This window comes from Hemiscyllium ocellatum, chromosome 26 (genome assembly GCF_020745735.1).
Source record: "Hemiscyllium ocellatum isolate sHemOce1 chromosome 26, sHemOce1.pat.X.cur, whole genome shotgun sequence".
Taxonomy (NCBI): domain Eukaryota; kingdom Metazoa; phylum Chordata; class Chondrichthyes; order Orectolobiformes; family Hemiscylliidae; genus Hemiscyllium; species Hemiscyllium ocellatum.
In genome coordinates, this window is record NC_083426.1 from 22017415 (window position 1) to 22035652 (window position 18238).

The 18238-nt window shown below is 39.6% G+C and overlaps 1 protein-coding gene across 2 annotated transcripts in view; it reads right to left on the reverse strand.

Annotated features, from left to right (window-relative positions):
- plxna2 (plexin A2) overlaps positions 1-15463 on the reverse strand; it is a 463799-nt gene extending 448336 nt beyond the window's left edge. For both annotated transcript variants that reach the window (XM_060845449.1, XM_060845451.1), the window contains exon 1: positions 15289-15463. The gene's annotated coding sequence lies outside the window, so the exon portion shown is untranslated. The remainder of the gene's footprint in view (positions 1-15288) is intronic.
- Between the last annotated feature and the right edge of the window lie 2775 nt (positions 15464-18238).

An 18238-nucleotide genomic window follows, 5' to 3' on the forward strand; every position in this document is an offset into this window, starting at 1 on the left:
AGCACCTGGCCCATATCCCTCCAAATCCTTCCTATTCATGTACTCATCCAATTGTTTTCAATGTTGCAATTGTACCAGCCTCCACCACTTCCTCTGGCAGATCATTCAATACCTGTACCACCCTCAATGAAAATGTTGCCCCTGAGGACTCTTATCTTTCCCCTCTCACCCTAAACCTATGCCCTCTAGTTCTGGTCTCCCCCACCCCAAGGAAAAGACTTTGCCCATTTATCCTACCCATACTCCAATAATTTTATAAACTTCTATAAGGTCAGCCTTCAGCCTCCAATGCTCCAGGGAAAACAGACCTAGCTTATTCTCCCTAAAGTTCAAATGCTCCAACCCTGTCAACATCTTGTAAATCTTTTCTGAACCTTTTCAAGTTTCTGGTCTCCCTTAGGAAGGAGACCAGAATTGCACACAATATTCCAACAGTGGCCTAACCAATGGCCTGTACAGCCACAACATGACCTCCCAACTCCTGTACTCAATACTCTGACCAAAGGAAAGCATACCAAATGCCTTCTTTACTATCCTATCTACCTGTGACTCCATTTTCAAGGAGCTATGAACCTGCACTCCAAGATCTCTTTGTTCAGCAACACTCCCTAGGACCTCACTATTAAGTGTATAAGTCCGGCTAAGATTTGCTTTCCCAAAATGCAGCACCTCACATTTATCTAAACTGCATTTGCCACTTCTCAGCCCATTGGCTTATCTGATCAAAATCCCATTGTAATCTGAGGTAACTTCTTTGCTGTCCACTACACCTCCAATTTTTGTGTCATCAGCAAACTATACCTCTTATGCTCACATCCAGAATTTTACAGAGCTATACTTCGTCCCATAAATTTATTAAGTCTAATCTTGAAAATTCTAATTCTTCTCACAAACACTTTATTAAACATTATTTAATTACTTCAATTTTGTAATGCTTATAATTCAGAAAAGGCAGAATTTAATATTCGCAAAAACTGAATTGATTGACGCAAACTGGAAGCAGTAAAGTACTTCTAGGAAACTGATCTCTAGAGTGTCAATGCACATCTTTTATTCCAACATGGAAACAGACAGGCAGCAGAATCAGCCTCCCTATCTCTGTCCTTGCAACACAGCAGAAGCAAAACCTTCAAAGATGCTAAACATTGATCCCAATGGTTCCTAACCAGACTTTCAAATAACCAGTACCTGACTTTACAAATAATTGATACTAGACACCAGGTTTATATCTTGAACAAAAGATTTCAGAATTTACTAACAACACAGCAACTTCAGCAGAGCAAAATTAAACAAATCTAATTAACATCTATGATTTAAATCTCATAATCTTTGTTTATCACCCCATTCACACATAGTTAAAGGACAGCTTTCAAACACACACAAAAAAAATCACTGGCCAGATTACAAACAATTTTTACAGTGCGGTTTCACAGGTATATGTGATTGTCTTGATTGATTGTCTGAAGGCATCGATCAATGCCACCTTTTCCAGTTCACTCTGAGGATGATTCAATAATTTAGTTTCTATTCTCCGAACGTCCAAAAGCTGATGATGGGAGGTCAGGCAGGGAGCTTTCAAACCTGCATGCTGTAGCTCCAACAGCCAAAACTCCTCCTTTTAGAAATGGCCAGTTTGAAAATGCCAGCCTTTCCCTCTGTTTGATCATCAGGTTTTCTCTTAGACTTGCTGGAACCAATTCCCAGGTACAGTACTGACCTCATTAATGGCGAAGCATCTGCTATCTGCTTAAACATACTGCCACTCCAGATTAAAAAGTACACTATGGACACTTCTAACACAGGAAACATTTGCTTTCAGCTTTGGCCTCAAATAAATAAGTTCATTTGTTCTCCATTTTTTAAAGAAAAAGCTGCTGTTGTTCATAGTCCAGATGAAAATTAATTACAAAAATGAAAGATCAGCAAAGTTTTTAACGTTTTCCCTTCAAATGAATCTGTCCTACATTTCACCCAATTTCTTTCAATTATATATGAACTCTAGAGGTATCAAATCAGTAGCAGTGTTAAATATCTGGGGTCCTAGCACTGATTGTGGTACCCCGCCAGTTGTCCGGTTACTGACACTTCACAGCAGATGCAAGTTTGTTTCTGTATTAGCGGTAGTAGAGAATTCCAATCCATGTAGCTGCAGTGTGCAAGTTTTATAATTATGTCTTCTTAAAGGGAACAATTCTCTCATCATTGACAGTGAGATGACTACCCTTCCCTTTTGTGTTCAGGTGTGTCCTGCTGATTTCATTGAAATCTTACTCTGCCTGTACACAAAAGGTTGTAACCGCTTTGATCTTTTAACTACCTCTGGTTCGACTGAAGATGCCAGTGGGTGTGGTGAAGTAACCAAACTTTGGCGTCATGCCTGGATCATCCTGCTTGTTTGAAATGTCTGATGTGCTTCTAGGAACCATTGGGTCATTATTTTGCTTTCCTGTGGTCAAACCCAGCAAGAATAGCTCACTAAACATGATTTGTAACAAACAGCAGACTTTCCGGATGCCTCAGGGCCAAATGCTCAAGAGCTACATATGTTAAGACCACCTGCCCATAATAAGGACACTTTTTAGGAAAACATTTCCATTCATTGCATAGACATGCAGTCTGGGGTGTCAAATAGAAGAAAGCACAGCAACCCTACTAATTGGCAGACTGCACCCTTTGCTCCTCTTGGGCAGATGGTCTTCATCCAGTGCTCAATAGCAATGATGCTTCATAACCCTGAGTTGTTCCTTCAGACAATGGCTGACCTCACATGAATTTTACTGCAAGCTTACGACAGACAACTTTGTTGGAAAACCATATTAGCTGCTTGGTAAATCTTTCGCAATTCTGTCACTGCTTCACATGCAATCAAATAAACAATTTAGTCATGTTCAATCATGTTACGTCTATTAATAAAGGTTCATTCTTCAACTAACTTGTAATATTTTTTATTTTTTCCACTCTTTGATGTCTCATGCCACATATCATTCCCTGGTTTCAAAAGGTGCTAACAGCACAAAAGTCAGACTGATTAAAAATGGAGAGAAACAACTGAGAATTGTGAGGGAGGCAAGGAGGGAAGGAGGGAAGGAAGAAACCCTTCCTCTATTTAGAGACTGTGCAAAACAGTTAAAATCCATATAGGAGGAACTATTTACGATTTAGTTACGCAAAGAAATGTTGAAAACACGTTGCATTTGAGAAGATCATCTCACTTTCTATGATAAGAGAATTGTTCCCTTTAAGACATAAATATAAAACTGGCACACTGGAGCCACAATGAATTGGAAGTCTCTACTGCCACTAATACAGAAACAAAACTTACATCTACTATGTACAAAGTTAAAAATCACAACACCAGGTTATAGTCCAACAGGTTTATTTGGAAGCACTAGCTTTTAGAGTACTGCTCCTTCATCAGGTGGTTACCTGATGAAGGAGCAGCATTCCGAAGCTAGTGCTTCCAAATAAATCTGTTGGACTATAACCTGGTGTTGTGTGATTTTTAACGTTATCCACCCCAGTCCAACACCTAGCACCTCCAAGTGGTACAGGTCAGGTAAGGTCAATGTCAGTAACTGGACAACTGATGAGGTACCACAATCAGTACTAGGACCCCAGCTATTCATAAGATGTTTCAATAATCTGGATGAAAAACTATATATAATATCTTCACATTTGCAGATGACACATGCAGGGAAGATGAACCTATTAGAGTTATATTTGCTGGATGTCGGTAGAACGAGGCAAGAAGATCTCATAGGAACCCATAAAATTTTGACAAGTCTACTCAGGTTAGATGCAGGAAGGATGTTCCTAATGGTGGGGGGAGTCCAGAACTAAGGGTCAAAGTTTAAAGAGATGGGATAAATGATTTAGCACTGAGAGGAGGAGAAATTTCTTCACCCAAAAGTGGTGAGTCCATGGAATTCACTACCTCAGAAAGCAGTCAAAACCAAAGCATTGTTTGATTTCACAGAGGAATAGGATGTAGCACCTGGGGCAAAAGGGATTAAAGAATATAGGAGAGAATAAGTATCAAGTTGGACGGTGAACCATGATCATAATAAATGGCAGAGCAGGCTTCTCAAATCTTTTCAAAACTCGCGAAGGCTTAATGGGCCTATTTCTGCCCTTATTTACCATGATTTTACATTTCTATGTTCTCTGAAATGGTACCTAGCATTACACAACAGAAACCGGAATGTCTCTCACTACCAGTCCAGGCTCTCACCTTTATTTCCTTTCAATTTACCGAACCAAAACCACTTGGTTATTTAATGGCTCCTTGCACAAACAAACAAAAGATTCCCCCAAGGGAAAAAAAAATGTTTCAGTGTTATTTCCTGACAAATTAATCTGGACAACAATAACTTTTTTTTAAAAATAAGATTTTAGGAACTGAAGCAGGGCAAGGCAATTTAAACCACTTGACTTAAAGTTACCACATCATATTACAAACATCATCCATGGCAATTACTTCAAAAATAGCAAGTTGAATTATCTCCTGGATAGTTGAAGGCAAAGCTGCAGAACTGTACAGATTAAGTTCTGGCTGTTAACTTCTTAAATTGAAGGTCATCACTTTGGGAACCTTTCAAAACGAAAACTAAAAATATAAAAGTCTCCACCCCCACTCCTCCAATGTCTCAACAAGTTAATCTAATGATGAACTGATATGTATAGAGAAGGAAGCTCAAAGGTTCAATCCATCAGGCAGTGTGGAGTTAACTGATCTCAGCTGGGCCTGTGGCAGGAATCCATCAAGTGGTCAGGGGAAGGAAAGGTCTAAAACTGTGCTCTTGATTCCTGTCATTGGTGAAGGAGAAGATTGTCTTCAGTTGTGAGGTTCTCCCCTCTACTTCTCAATACCAACAACCTGTCATACTCAATTACTATCTCAGTTTGAATATGAATAATGGAAACCTACAGAGATCCCAAAGGGCATCCAGGAAACCACATGCTGTTAGGGAGATCAAGCCTTCGGATAGAAAGGAGGAGTATAAGTTTTTTTGTTCAATTGTATTGATTTTACTTTCTTCAATTTTTTAAAAAAATGATCAGAAACTGTTTACTTCCTTGAAGGAAGAGAGAAGCAACAAGCTGAAATATTTCCAATACTTTTGCTAAACACCTGTAATGCAGCACAGTAGCTGCCTAAAACACAAAGGTTTTGCTGAAGAACATGGTGTTGAAACCTCTACTATTTAAAATGTCAGAGGGGCTTTTCTGATTGATCGTGAAGATTGACGGATAAGGAAGTCCAAAAATTCTGTTCTTATACAAATAGGAGAAAATACCCGAGGGCATGGGATGAAGACTGGTATGATAAAAAATGTAAAGTGAATTTAATCTAATGTGGTTTGAAAGATTGATTCGGGTTAGACAGGAAAAGGTTGGCATTTGCAGTGAGGCAATTTTTCACTTGAGACTTGGCCCCAAGTAAATACAAATGGAAAATCAAAAAGTAAAACCATTGAAATAATGGCAGTTATACAACACCAGGATCGAACTGTGAAGTTCTACTCAAACTTAATTTTTTCTCATTAAAAATGCAAACGTGAAACCCTGGTCTAGCAATTAAAATTTTTAATAATACAATTGTTAATGAATAATTATTACAGCCCAGACTACAGGACTCAACTTTTGACAAAATGCCCTTTCCATCTTTTAAATCAGTCTCATGTATTTAGCATACGCCGTTAACTTTTGAAGCCATGCAAAAAAAGCAACATTAATTTCAACAACAAAGAAAGTAATTAAGTACTTCAGACATCACACCATCCATGAATTTGCCATTTTTGCTATCAAGATTTATTGAATCCCATCTGTTTTTAACATGTGGAAGCCATTAGCATGCCACCGTGCAGCACACACAAAATTGTGTTCATAGAAAATGAAGAAAGATAGCAGTGAAGAGGCTTAATCGCATTACCAGGAATTATACAGCAAGAGTCATTGAAGACTACCAGCAATAAGATCATAAGGAACAGGAATAGGCCCTACAGGCATCAAAACTACCTTGCTATTCGATAAATATATGACTGTTCTGATTGTATCCTTATATCCACTTTCTGCCTCTCTTTCATACTCTGCTGTCTTTCAAAAATCTGTCTAACTCAGCCTTGAAAGTAGTCAATGACCCAATCTCTCCTGCTGCTGAGGAAAGAGAATTTCTAACGTTAACTACCCTCACAGAGGAATTTCTTCCGTGTCCCTATCTATATCTCTTATTTTTGGACTGTATCCATTGTTCTAGATCAAACCATAATAGACATCCCTTCAGCATCAATCCTATAAAGTCCCAACAGAATCTTAGAGGTTTCAAAAAAAATCACTTCATATTCATCTGAAATCCGAGTGTAGGCCCAACATTTCTTGATCAGACAACATATTCACCTCAAGAATCAGCCCAGTGAACATTTCTGATCTGCTTTCAATGCAAATATGTCGCACCTTGAGTAAGAAAATCAAAAATGCACAACTTTCTAAGTTCAGTCTTATCAATGCCCTCTCCAGCAGTACTGAGGTATCTCTAATATACTTTGGTTCCTCAAAAAAAAAGCCAACATTTCATCTGCCTTCTAATCACTTGCTGTGTTTTAATGCTAACTTTTAATGATTTGTATGCAAGGGCATCAAATTCCTTTGCCCTACAGCATTCTGCAGTCTCTTTCCATTTAAATAATATTGCTTTTCTATTCTCCCTGTCAAAGTGGACAACCTTAATTTGATTACATACACCCTACCTAGCAAATCTTTATCCACTCACTTCAATTAAATCCCATTGCAGATACTTTGTATTCTCAGTTTTCTTTTTACCTATTTTTGTATTATCAAGAAAACTGCCTACAAGTCCACTCCTTAATTTCTCCCTTGGAAATAGTGAGATCCATGCAACATTCTGCAAGTTATGACTTAACAGTTCACAAACTGGTTACAATTTGCCAATTCAGTGACTGTACACCAACCAGATAGTTGGAACTCCAGGGCAAGTAACTCATCTCCTGATTCCCCAAAGTGCAGCTCAAACTCAAGTAGTCCAATATCATTCATGACAGAAGTCTGTTTGATTAGTATCCATCTACATAATGCATTGCAGCAACTTATTATGATGCTTTCAACAGCACCATCCAAACCCACAAGCTATCACCTAGAAACTCAAGGCAAACAGATACATGGGGGTCACCACTACCTGCAAATTCCCCTCCAAGCCATCCTGAATTGGAACTATATCATGTTTCCTTCTCTATCACAATCGAAATTCTGGAACTCTCTTCCTAATAGTATTGTGTGTTTACCTTTCCCACCATTGGGCAGTTCACTATCACCTTGTCCAAGGGCAATGGGAAATGGGTAATACATGCTGGCAGAGATAGCTACACCAACATACGATAAAACAAAATTACAAATACACATTCAATCTTTCTGCTTACTGTAAGTTAACTTACCCTCTAACCTTTACTAACACAGTACCAAACAGCACAATCTCTCACCTTACTCAATTACCCTATATTCTGACACCATTATCAAATGCTTTTTGGAAATCCAAGTAAATTACATCTACTGGCTACCCTTAAACCAAACCACTTGTTTCATCTTTGTAGAGCTCTAAATATAAAAACATAGCATCAATGCTAATGCTTTTGCACCATATGGATCCTTGCTGTTACTTTTAGACTTTTTCTGAAACACAATTGTTTACCAGTGCATCACTGGCTGTTTCTCTGGACTACAAATTACTGGAAAAGAGTTACACTATTCTACAAGTCATCTTCTTAGAGACCACCTGTGAAATACACTTGGTCAGAATTCTCAACGTCCAGAGACTTCAACTTTCCAATGGCTCAGTTAATTGATCTGGGCAGTCACACTGACCAGGTTAATCATGGTCCACCCCTCAGTTTATGCTGGATTACCCAATTTTGTTTTTGCCCAAGTTAGGCTGCATTGATTTGAATTTTTGCAAAGGTAGAAGATATCTTCAGTGGCAATTTCCACATTTTACATCAGCCATTCTTGAAAACAGAAAAGCCAGTGATCAAGATTAACATGTCCCTGATTCAACCCCCTTGTAACAGGTATTGCAACCTTTCATGACCAACAGGTACATTGATGTGACAGAGTTATTGTACAGTAGTGACAGATCCATTTTCAGACTCTGCTAAGTAACTCAGGGCAATCCTTTTCATGCAGAAAGCTGAAAAAGGGTCTCAGGGCTCAGGTGGTAAAGTTCCACTGAAAGGCCCTACACTCTTATTGACTGCATAGGCGCATGGATTTTGTTAAGTAAAAACAGAGCAGAAACAGCTGTTAGGGGAAACACCATTAAACAGAAACAACTATCTCTGGAAATCTCCACCAAATGTATTTCTTGAATTGGACCATTCTTTCAGTGGGAAAGCTATTGGAACATATCAATACATATTTCTATGATTCTTAATGACTAAAGCAAATAAAATAATCAAACTAAATCAACAGACATTTATTCTGGAAATAGTTAATCATCCAACATTCATGGTATTTTGTTCAGGTGGAGTACTTGATTTTAGATGACAGTGAATTTACCATTAATAAGATGCCCAGTGGTGTATTATTGGTTTAATTATCCACTTTTAAACTAGTTTGGGCTAACAGTAGACTAACACTAACAATTTGCACTTTATATTGGAGAGATTAGAGCACTGGTGAGGAGGGGATGACATTTCTAATATTAGTCATTAAATTATCCTCACTTTTTATCCCCACTACCATGATAAGTTAAAAGGCTGCTTGGATTCTCTATTTAGGCTTCAATTAAACTATTTAAAACCATGGCTCTGTATAACTTCTGGTATTGTTAACCCAGTGAAGGCAAGATGAGATTACAGTAGGATGACATCATGCCCAATACTAAATCCTCATTGGTCTGTACGAAATAGTTGGACTCCCTATAGACAAAAAAGGTGCTGTGTAACTACCCAGGAATAGGCACTTTAAAAGGTGCATATGAAAAACATTATCAATGAAACCAGCATAATTATGTTACTGACTGTCAATGCAGACTACTCTATCATTCCTAATTGTTCCACATTATAAAAAAACTGTGCTACATTACTGTGCCATGCTGTCAGACTCACACCAGTCTAGCAAGGTTTGGATTAAGATTATTTCAGAATCTCAGCCAGTAGTTTGGCCTCTGTACTTAAGGAAGAACACACTTGCATTGGAGGTGATACAATGAAGGTTTATTACTGTGAAATGAGAGGGCTGATCTCTGGCAAAAAGCCAAATAAATGGGGCCTACATTTTCAGGAATTTTAAGAGTAAGAGGGGATCTCATTGAAGCATGCAAGGTTCTGAAGGAACTTGACCAGGTTAATACAGACGGTATCTTCCCCACGTTGGGGAATCTAGAACACAGGGCCATAGTCTCAGGATAAGGGATTGATTGTTGAACTGGGGGCAGGGGGTAACGCTTCTTCACTCAAAAGAGTTATGAATCTTTGGAATTCCCAAACCCATATTTCTGGGGATGCTCTATTGTTCATCATACTTATAGCAGAGATAGATTTTCGGATTGTCATGGAATAAAGTGCAATGGAGAGAACAGGAAAATGAAGTTGAGGTTGAAGATTATCAAAGATCACAATGAATGTTGAAACAGATGAGAGGGGCTATACACTCTACTTCTGCTCCTATTTCTTACCTTCTTAAGAAAGCTCCACTGCACACGGAGCCCAATGCTATTGGGATAGTCATGGAGGCACACTAATCACCTTCAAAAATCAAATGCATCTCACTTTAAAAATAAAATATTTTGCCTAATTTATTTGATTTCCAGAATTACCATGGCACATACAAACTCTATCAGGGTAGAAAACTATTGAATATATTTTACTTTCCTGCAAAGTTAGCATGGCCTGGAGAGCTAAAAACAAAATAACCATACACCATGTATTAATCACAATGGTTTTGAACTTGCACAGGTGTAAAGCACCCAAGGAAGTGGTAGTTAAATTACTAAAGTCTTGTTCACACAACTATTTGCATCAGATGACTTCAGTCCATGTTTCTGCATTGACTCCATGATAACAACTTTTGAAACTGCTGTTGTTTGCTCAATGAGAATCATGCAAAACATCTGTCGGGACCGGCTCTGGAAATGTACAATACATGGAGGAGAAAGTGAGAACTGCAGATGCTGGAGACCAGAGTTAAAAAGTGTGGTGCTGGAAAAACACAGCAGGCCAGGCAGCATCCGAGGAGCAGGAGAATCAACATTTCGGGCATAAACCCTTCTTCCACCCGAAACGTTGATTCTCCTGCTCCTCGGATGCTGCCTGGCCTGCTGTGTTTTTCCAGCACCACATTTTTCAACAATGTACAATAAATACCCTGTGAACAAGACTTGGATAGAAACTTTAAAAATGACATGTAAGCAACATTCAAACGGGTTTCTGTATTCTTAATATTGTGCATTAATAACAAGAACTAATCTATATTATCATAACACCCTTCACATCCTCAGGATGTCCCAAAGCATATTAGGATCAATTTGTTTCTTTTGAACCGTAGTAACTATTGTTCTGCTGGCAACCACAATAGCTTATCTGCACATTGTAAAGTCACAGAAAGCACAATAAAATAAACAAACTGTTAACCTATTTTTGGCACTGATTGTAGAATAAATAACGGAATGGAGACCAGAAGGACATCCATGTTTTTCTCCTCCCCATATAGTGCCATGCGATCTTTACGCACTCCTGAAAAAACAGATCTTTGTTTAAAATCGGATCCAAAAGTTGGCACCTCTGGCAATGCAATACTCCTTCTCAGCAAAGTATCAGCTCAGATTGCGTGCTCATACCTTACAGTGAAGCTGTAAACCCAGGACTATCTCAGGTGAGACTGCTACTGAAGGAGTAAGGCTGAATCTCTAAAACCACAACATAATACAAAGGCGAAGAAAGGGTAATTGTTGAAATATGCGTAATATTCCCACACTTAAACCTATCTTACAGAGATTACATATTTTCACCACAAATTAAAAAGTTTTGGAGTACAGAAGCAAGAGTCATTGCTAAGAAATCCATCTTTTTACAGGCAGCTAACTCCTAGTGTAAGTTTAGGTAAGAATATTTAAAGGAGAAATTCCAAAATAATGATTTTTTTTCTGGAAACCCTTCTTCCTCAAAATCATATCTTTTCTGCATTATCAAGATTCAACAACACTCATAGCTATATTTTCATCCATACTATCAAAAGTAATAAGTGGAATGCTATTTCCTCACCTTTTCAAAAGTAAGTTATCAAAGCTCTGCAATATCATATGAACAGAAGTACTGATGCTGGCAAGATTTTCACATTCTTGAACAGCCGAAGAATTGGAGAAGTGGATATAAAGAAGCCATTGTCACCTGCAACTTGCACAGGACCTCAATTTAATAAATGCAAAGCCCGATTCCAAAAACCTCCAAAATTGTATTTCAAAACTTACTTTATTCTTCGGATATTAATTGGTGTAGTTGTGCCCTTAATACTTCCATCATTACCGTGCTTTAATATATTTAATGATATATTCCTATTTAGTGCTTTAGGTGGGGCTGCAAGAGTAGTAATCATCTTTGCAAAGCTGGCAGTCAATCAAAAAAACTCAACACCCTCCAATAAATTGCTATAAAGTTCAATCCAAGAGAAACCTGCACCACATTATCTTTTCTATCTTCCAGTCAGTACATCACCCAGTGATCCACACATAATTGCAAAACTATTATGGAAGCTCAGGCACAAATGTCAACAAATCATAGATCTTGCCATCCATGCCCTCAATAAAGGCCAAATCCAAACTCAAACCTTATAGCTCGTGGTTGTACATGAGCCTTCCATCTCAGAATGATCATGTGGTATGAATTTATAGAGTTGAAAGGTGAACTTTCTTTATTTGCTTGTAAAACATGCATTTTAAAAAATACACACCAAAAACATAATGAATTATTAACGCAAGCTTCCTTAAAACAACCAGAGAAAGCTTTCTCATTCCCAACATTACATGAAGATTAATGATCGCTATGAGTTTCTGATCTTGTATTTGATCTGGATTGGAAGGTTTGATCCAAGAGCTCCCCCAGTTGCTCAACTGGTTTAAGTTCTCTGCCTTATGCATTAAAACATCCCACAACCCTACTGCTGGACCCTAATTATTGATCTCTTATGGAAAAACAGTTCCTCCCCCCTTCTGTTCATCCTTTTCTTTATTTAAGTTCACTTATTAAAATCTACCTGACCTAATGTTTACTTATTTGGCTCATTGCCACATTTTATTCTGCGAAGCGCTTCAGGATGCTTTATTACACTAAAGGTGCTGTGTTAATGGAGGTTGTTGGTATTATTGCAACAGGTCACTACAATTGGCCCCAACACTCTACATTAGGAATGGAGAATGTAAATCAGCCAAGGCTTTTGCTGATGGTCACTGTGCTTCAATCCCTGCCAAAAAAAAAATTATACATTAGGATTTTTGAGCACAAACTCATTGAAGAATTGGCTGAGAATGCCCGACCATCAACAGTTTTGGCACCCTCTACCAAAGACAAATAAAGCATTCCCACTTGCGCAATGTGCAAAAGGGAAAGACGTCACTTGTGGTTATAATACAGAAGTGTAAAATTTCTTCTGAATACAAGGGGAGATAATTGAATGGTGGGATGGGGTGGGGGTGGAGATGAAAGGTGGTGATGGTGGAAAACGTTGCACCTACTGCAGTTTCAGTTGGTTAACAGGTTCGCTGTCTCTACAGCTTTGCATATTAGCATTTCCACAAATTGAAGTGGTATAGCAAATTCCTGCAAATATTTACTTTACCAAGATTTGACTGATTTGAAAAATAACTTAGCTAATACAATCATTTGAACAGACAACTGTTAAACTCAGACTTACAGCAGCATTTGTTGCACAAATGTATAAAGACACATCACAATGCTAAATAATCAACTGTAATCACAGAAGGCAGTCATACATCTCCAAGTGAATTTCTCATCCATTTGGCCATTCAAGTTTACTGACTCTGTTTCGAACAGTCAATTCAGTGGAGCACTAAATTCTAACGCAGCATATATATCACCACAAAACAGTTTGGGGAGTTACATGCAAGGGGAAACTGCAAAGTCAGTGACAATTCAGGAAACAAATCGCCTATCACCCAATACGAAGACAGGTGTTGGAAGAATACACAACTTGGAGCATTGATCGTTACATATAAAATCCAGGTGTGTGGAACACCTTATTACAATCACAGGTAAGGATAACAAATTTTTCTGATACAAGAAACTCGAGTAAAAAAAGAAAATCTAGACTGTAGTACATAATGGGACATTCTTTCAGGCAATCCTTCTGGAATGGCGGTTTGGTGATGGTGTAGGGTGGGGGATATCTTCCCCCTCCTTCCCCTTTCAGTTTTCTCATACTGTCTCTACTTTTCAAACTCAATTTCCTGGCTCATTCATTCCAAAGATTGTGGCATGTCAGAAGTGTGCCAACAAAGCAGATGAGTACACTTTTGGATTTGTTCAAATATTGGCCCACGTAAAAACTATAAGTTCCTACTGCCAGAAAACAACAGTCCCAACAATCTCTGATAATGAGGTTATAAATTTGCCAGTTGTCCTTTTAAAATACAGGACTCCATTCAATGCCTTTGTTTTGCTCTTCGTTTGAAACAAAAAGCGTTATTTCTCCAGCTTCCCTTTCGTTATTATTCGCTTTACCTTCCAGCTCCTGCTTATAAGCACATCTGTAGACATGGTCAGTGATGATTCCTGAGCCACCAGGAGGCACATTTGAGCAGTACAACTGTCCTGCACTTCCCCCTACTGTGAACAATTTATTTCTCGACAGAGCAACCTGACCCCTAAAGAGACGCCCAAGGGTGAATGTCAGTTCAACAAAAAAAAGTACAAGCCAAAATAAAAAGTCTGGAAGATATCGCCAGGAATAGGTTTTAAAATTGCTTTTGGATATATATAGTAATTCAGGTCATTTGCAAGAAGAAATATCGCTTTCGGGCATTTTCCTATCACAGTATATTCTGTTTTCCTCCTGAATCTGCTCCATAGCTGTAGCACATACAATGTAATTAAACAGATCCCTTTTGGCTATATCCATCAGTAGAGGAAAGTAACAGAAATAGACATCTGTTACTGTTATGCATTGATCCAACATCCCCGATGTGCAGGGAACTGTACAACACTGTTTGCAACACAGTATCAAAGAATAAGTAAATGTACTGTAGAAGAACTTCAGTAAATACAGACTCCCCATTATGTTTTATTCATATAGATTTCCCCTCTATATTTTAAAACCATCGTTCTTGCTCTTGCCTTATTCAAACCTTGTAACTGACAGAACGTTTCCTCGCACATGCTTCCCCTTGTTACTCTTTGAACCGAATCTGACTCGAAACACCTTTACCTTCCCTACAGATCCCTGTATTACATTCAGCTGGGGTGCATTCAGACTCGCCCGAGGTTTCTCCTTCTCCGCAACAATTTATTAACGAAAGCTACGAAGATAGCTTTCCCAACTGTAGTCAAAAATGTCAAACTGCGATAATACACGAGCAATAAATAAAGGAGTTATTAGGAAGTGGTTGGTCAGCACACAAGCTACTGACACATTTCAAAATGCCTAATTCGCCCTTGTTGAAATACTATTAGGAATGAATTGACAGATTTATTGCAATTTCATCCTAGTTGGAGCCTCCCATCTGCTTTTTCTATAATCTCCCCATCGATCAGTCACTTGCCTTTCTCAATGCCAGTCTCTCCATCCTCTGTACTGCAGTATATTCCAGATGGAACAAACCGACCAGGAACTCAGTCGCTGACCTGCCGACTGACTCTCACTCCCTCGCTTCCTCCAGCGCTCCTGATGCCAACCTCTCCAAGGCGAGCAAGTGGACAGTTTGTGATGTTGTTGAGGCGGTGGGTTCTCCGTGCCCGTGTTTCTGGATCCCGGGACCATCTGCCTCCCTCTCGGTATCTCAGCTCTCCCACAGCGAACGGGACTCCCTCATCCTCATCTTTCTGCTAGTTAACTCTGCGCAGCAACTTCTTCCCCCAGAACCTGGCGTCTCCCTTTCCCCCCGCCCCCAGTCACCCCAGATCCCTCTTTGCCTATCGCTGCACTCCGACCAGAAATGTTCCACTCACACTTGGTTTAAATAAAAATATCCTCAGTGTATTTTTCTCTCCCTTGTCTACTCCACTCTGCCCTCTCTCTCTCCACGTTAATAATTGAAAACATTTCACTCACTGCCTGTGGTTTCCTTTATTAATTCTTCTTTTCTTGCTGGCAGTTCCAATGCTCCGCTTCTGACTTGCTGCACTCCTCTCTGAGCGTGTCCCCGGCTTTCAAACCTGCACGGACTACGCTCAGCTTCTTCTTTTGAACGTAGTTCTTCAGAAGAGCTCCGTCCTTCTCTCTCTGTCTCTCCTGGTCCCAGCGTAGGCACAGCTCAGCCACTAGCTCATTAGCATATCGCTTATTAGAATACGTCACATTAGCATATCACGCACTCATTAGCCTATTACGTTCATTAGCATTTTGCGTGTTTATTAGCATACCTTGCCATCACTTCCACCAGTCTCCCTCTGTTTCCCCAGCAGGAGAATCAATCAGCCCCCTTTAACTCTTTAAATGTATGAATTTGCAGAAAGGATTCTTTTAGTTTCCCCCGATAGATCAACTCCTGATTGTTATTCCTTGGAATTCACCAGTTACCACTGCTCTGGTGGCATTAATTGTCAGTTCCCTGGCAGGGTCACTGGACTTGAAATGTTAACATCGATTTCTCTCCACAGATGTCACCAGACCCGCCAAGCTTTTCCAGCAATTTCTGTTTTGATTCTGATTTCCAGCATCTGCAGTTTTTTTTCGTTTTTTTAAATGTCAGTCGCTACATGGATGACACCTTTATCATCACGAAATGAAAAAAAAATTAGAGGAAACCTTCGGGGCGGCACGGTGGCACAGTGGGGGGGCGGCACGGTGGCACAGTGGGGGGTGGCACGGTGGCACAGTGGGGGGGCGGCACGGTGGCACAGTGGGGGGCGGCACGGTGGCACAGTGGTTAGCACTGATGCCTCACAGCACCAGGGACCTGGGTTCAATTCCCGCCTCAGGCGACTGACTGTGTGGAGTTTGCACATTCTCCCCATGTCTGCGTGGGTTTCCTCCGGGTGCTCCGGTTTCCTCCCACAGTCCAAAGATGTGCGGGTCAGGTGAATTGGCCATGCTAAATTGCCTGTAGTGTTAGGTAAGGGGTATATGTAGGGGTATGGGTGGGTTGCGCTTCGGCGGGTCGGTGTGGACTTGTTGGGCCGAAGGGCCTGTTTCCACACTGTAAGTAATCTAATCTAATCACCATCAATAATATCCTTGATTTGGAGATGCCAGTGTTGGACTGGGGTTTAAAAGTGCAAGAAAAAGAGTTGGTTAAGCTCAGTTGGTTGGCAGTTGGTTTGTGATGCAGAGAGTTGCCAACAGTGTGGCTTTAATTTGCACATGGGCTAAATCTTATGATGAAGGATTCTCCCCTTGCCTGAGGTGTGGACACCTCAGGTTATACAACCACCAGTTCTCTCTCTGTAATGAGAGAGCACCCTAGAGTCTGACAGAACTATGACAATGTTACTTTTTTTTAAGTTCAGGTATGCCTACAACTGGAATGTCAACTCTTTCACTCTCCATTCATGCTGTCACCCACTGAGTACTTCCAACTTTTTCTGTTCGTCTTATTAAACCTTGACCTTCTCTTCCTCTGCAAGAATATGTGAAAAATTCCAGTCCAAAATTCAAAAACAGGGCATATGTTTTCAAGAGTGCACAATAAGCACAACCTTGTCAGTGCCACCCACATTCTGAGAATCAATTGAGAGAAACTGAGAGATCTGCTTAATACCAACAAAGGTCCACAACCTCCTCTGTTCCTCAACTAATATTACAAAAAGAGTAATAATGGTTATTTTCCTCTGATGACGCCAATCAACACACATTTGGCGCAGCATATGCCTGAAACAATGAATGTACATCATAGAAAGTTAATCAGTGAGTATTATATCTGAGACAGAACAAGAACAATACAGATTCTTATGCAACCCCGTTCTCCAAACCATCCAAATCAAACTTTGGATGCGTTACATGGATGCCACCTTTATCATCACTAAATGAAAAAAAAAGAGGAAACCTTCAAGACCATCAATAATGTCCTTGATTTGGAGATGCCAGTGTTGGACTGGGGTTTACAAAGTTTAAAAAAAATCACACAACTCCAGATTTAATCCAACAAGTTTATTTGGAAGCACTAGCTTTCAGAGCGCTGCTCCTTCATTAGATGGTTGTAGCTAACAATATCCTTACTGGCATAAAATTCACAAATGAGGAAGAAAACTACAAAAAACTGCCATTCCTAGATGTCACAATAGAGCGAACAATCAGTGGGGAACTTCAAATCAGCATCTACAGCAAAACAACAGATATGGACCAAATACTCAACTACAGAAGCAATCATTCCAACATCCACAAACAAAGCTGCATTAGGACATTATTTCAATGAGTCATCACATACTGCAGCACCGAGGAACTACAAAGAGTAGGAAAAAAACACCTACACAGCGTTTTCAAGAAGAACGAATGCCCAATAAACACAGTCCGCAACAAATCCAAACAAGCAGACAAAACATGCCCAGAAACCCTAGCAACTTTACCCTACATCAAAAACATCTCAGAAATGACTGCCAGGCTACTCAGACCTCTTGGTATCATGGTAGTCCACAGACCCACCAACACACTTAAACAGCAGCTAATGAACTTAAGTTCCTAAACAGACAAGCAAAACAAACATCATTTTCAAAATACCTTACAAGAACTGTAATAAACACTACATTAAACAAACAGGCAGAATACTAGCCACCAGGATGCATGACCATCAACTAGCCACAAAAAGACATGACCCATTATCACTAGTATCCTTACATATGGATGAGGAAGGACAGCACTTTGACTGGGACAACACATCCATCCCATGAGAAGCCAGACAGAGACATGCATGAGAATTCTGAGAAGCATGGCATTTCAACCAGAACTCTATCAACAAACACATTGATTTGGACCCCATCTATCATCCTCTGAGAAAAAGAACCAGAAATAATATCACCAAACACCCAAAGGACCCTAAACACATAAATAGAAAGCAGGACATAAC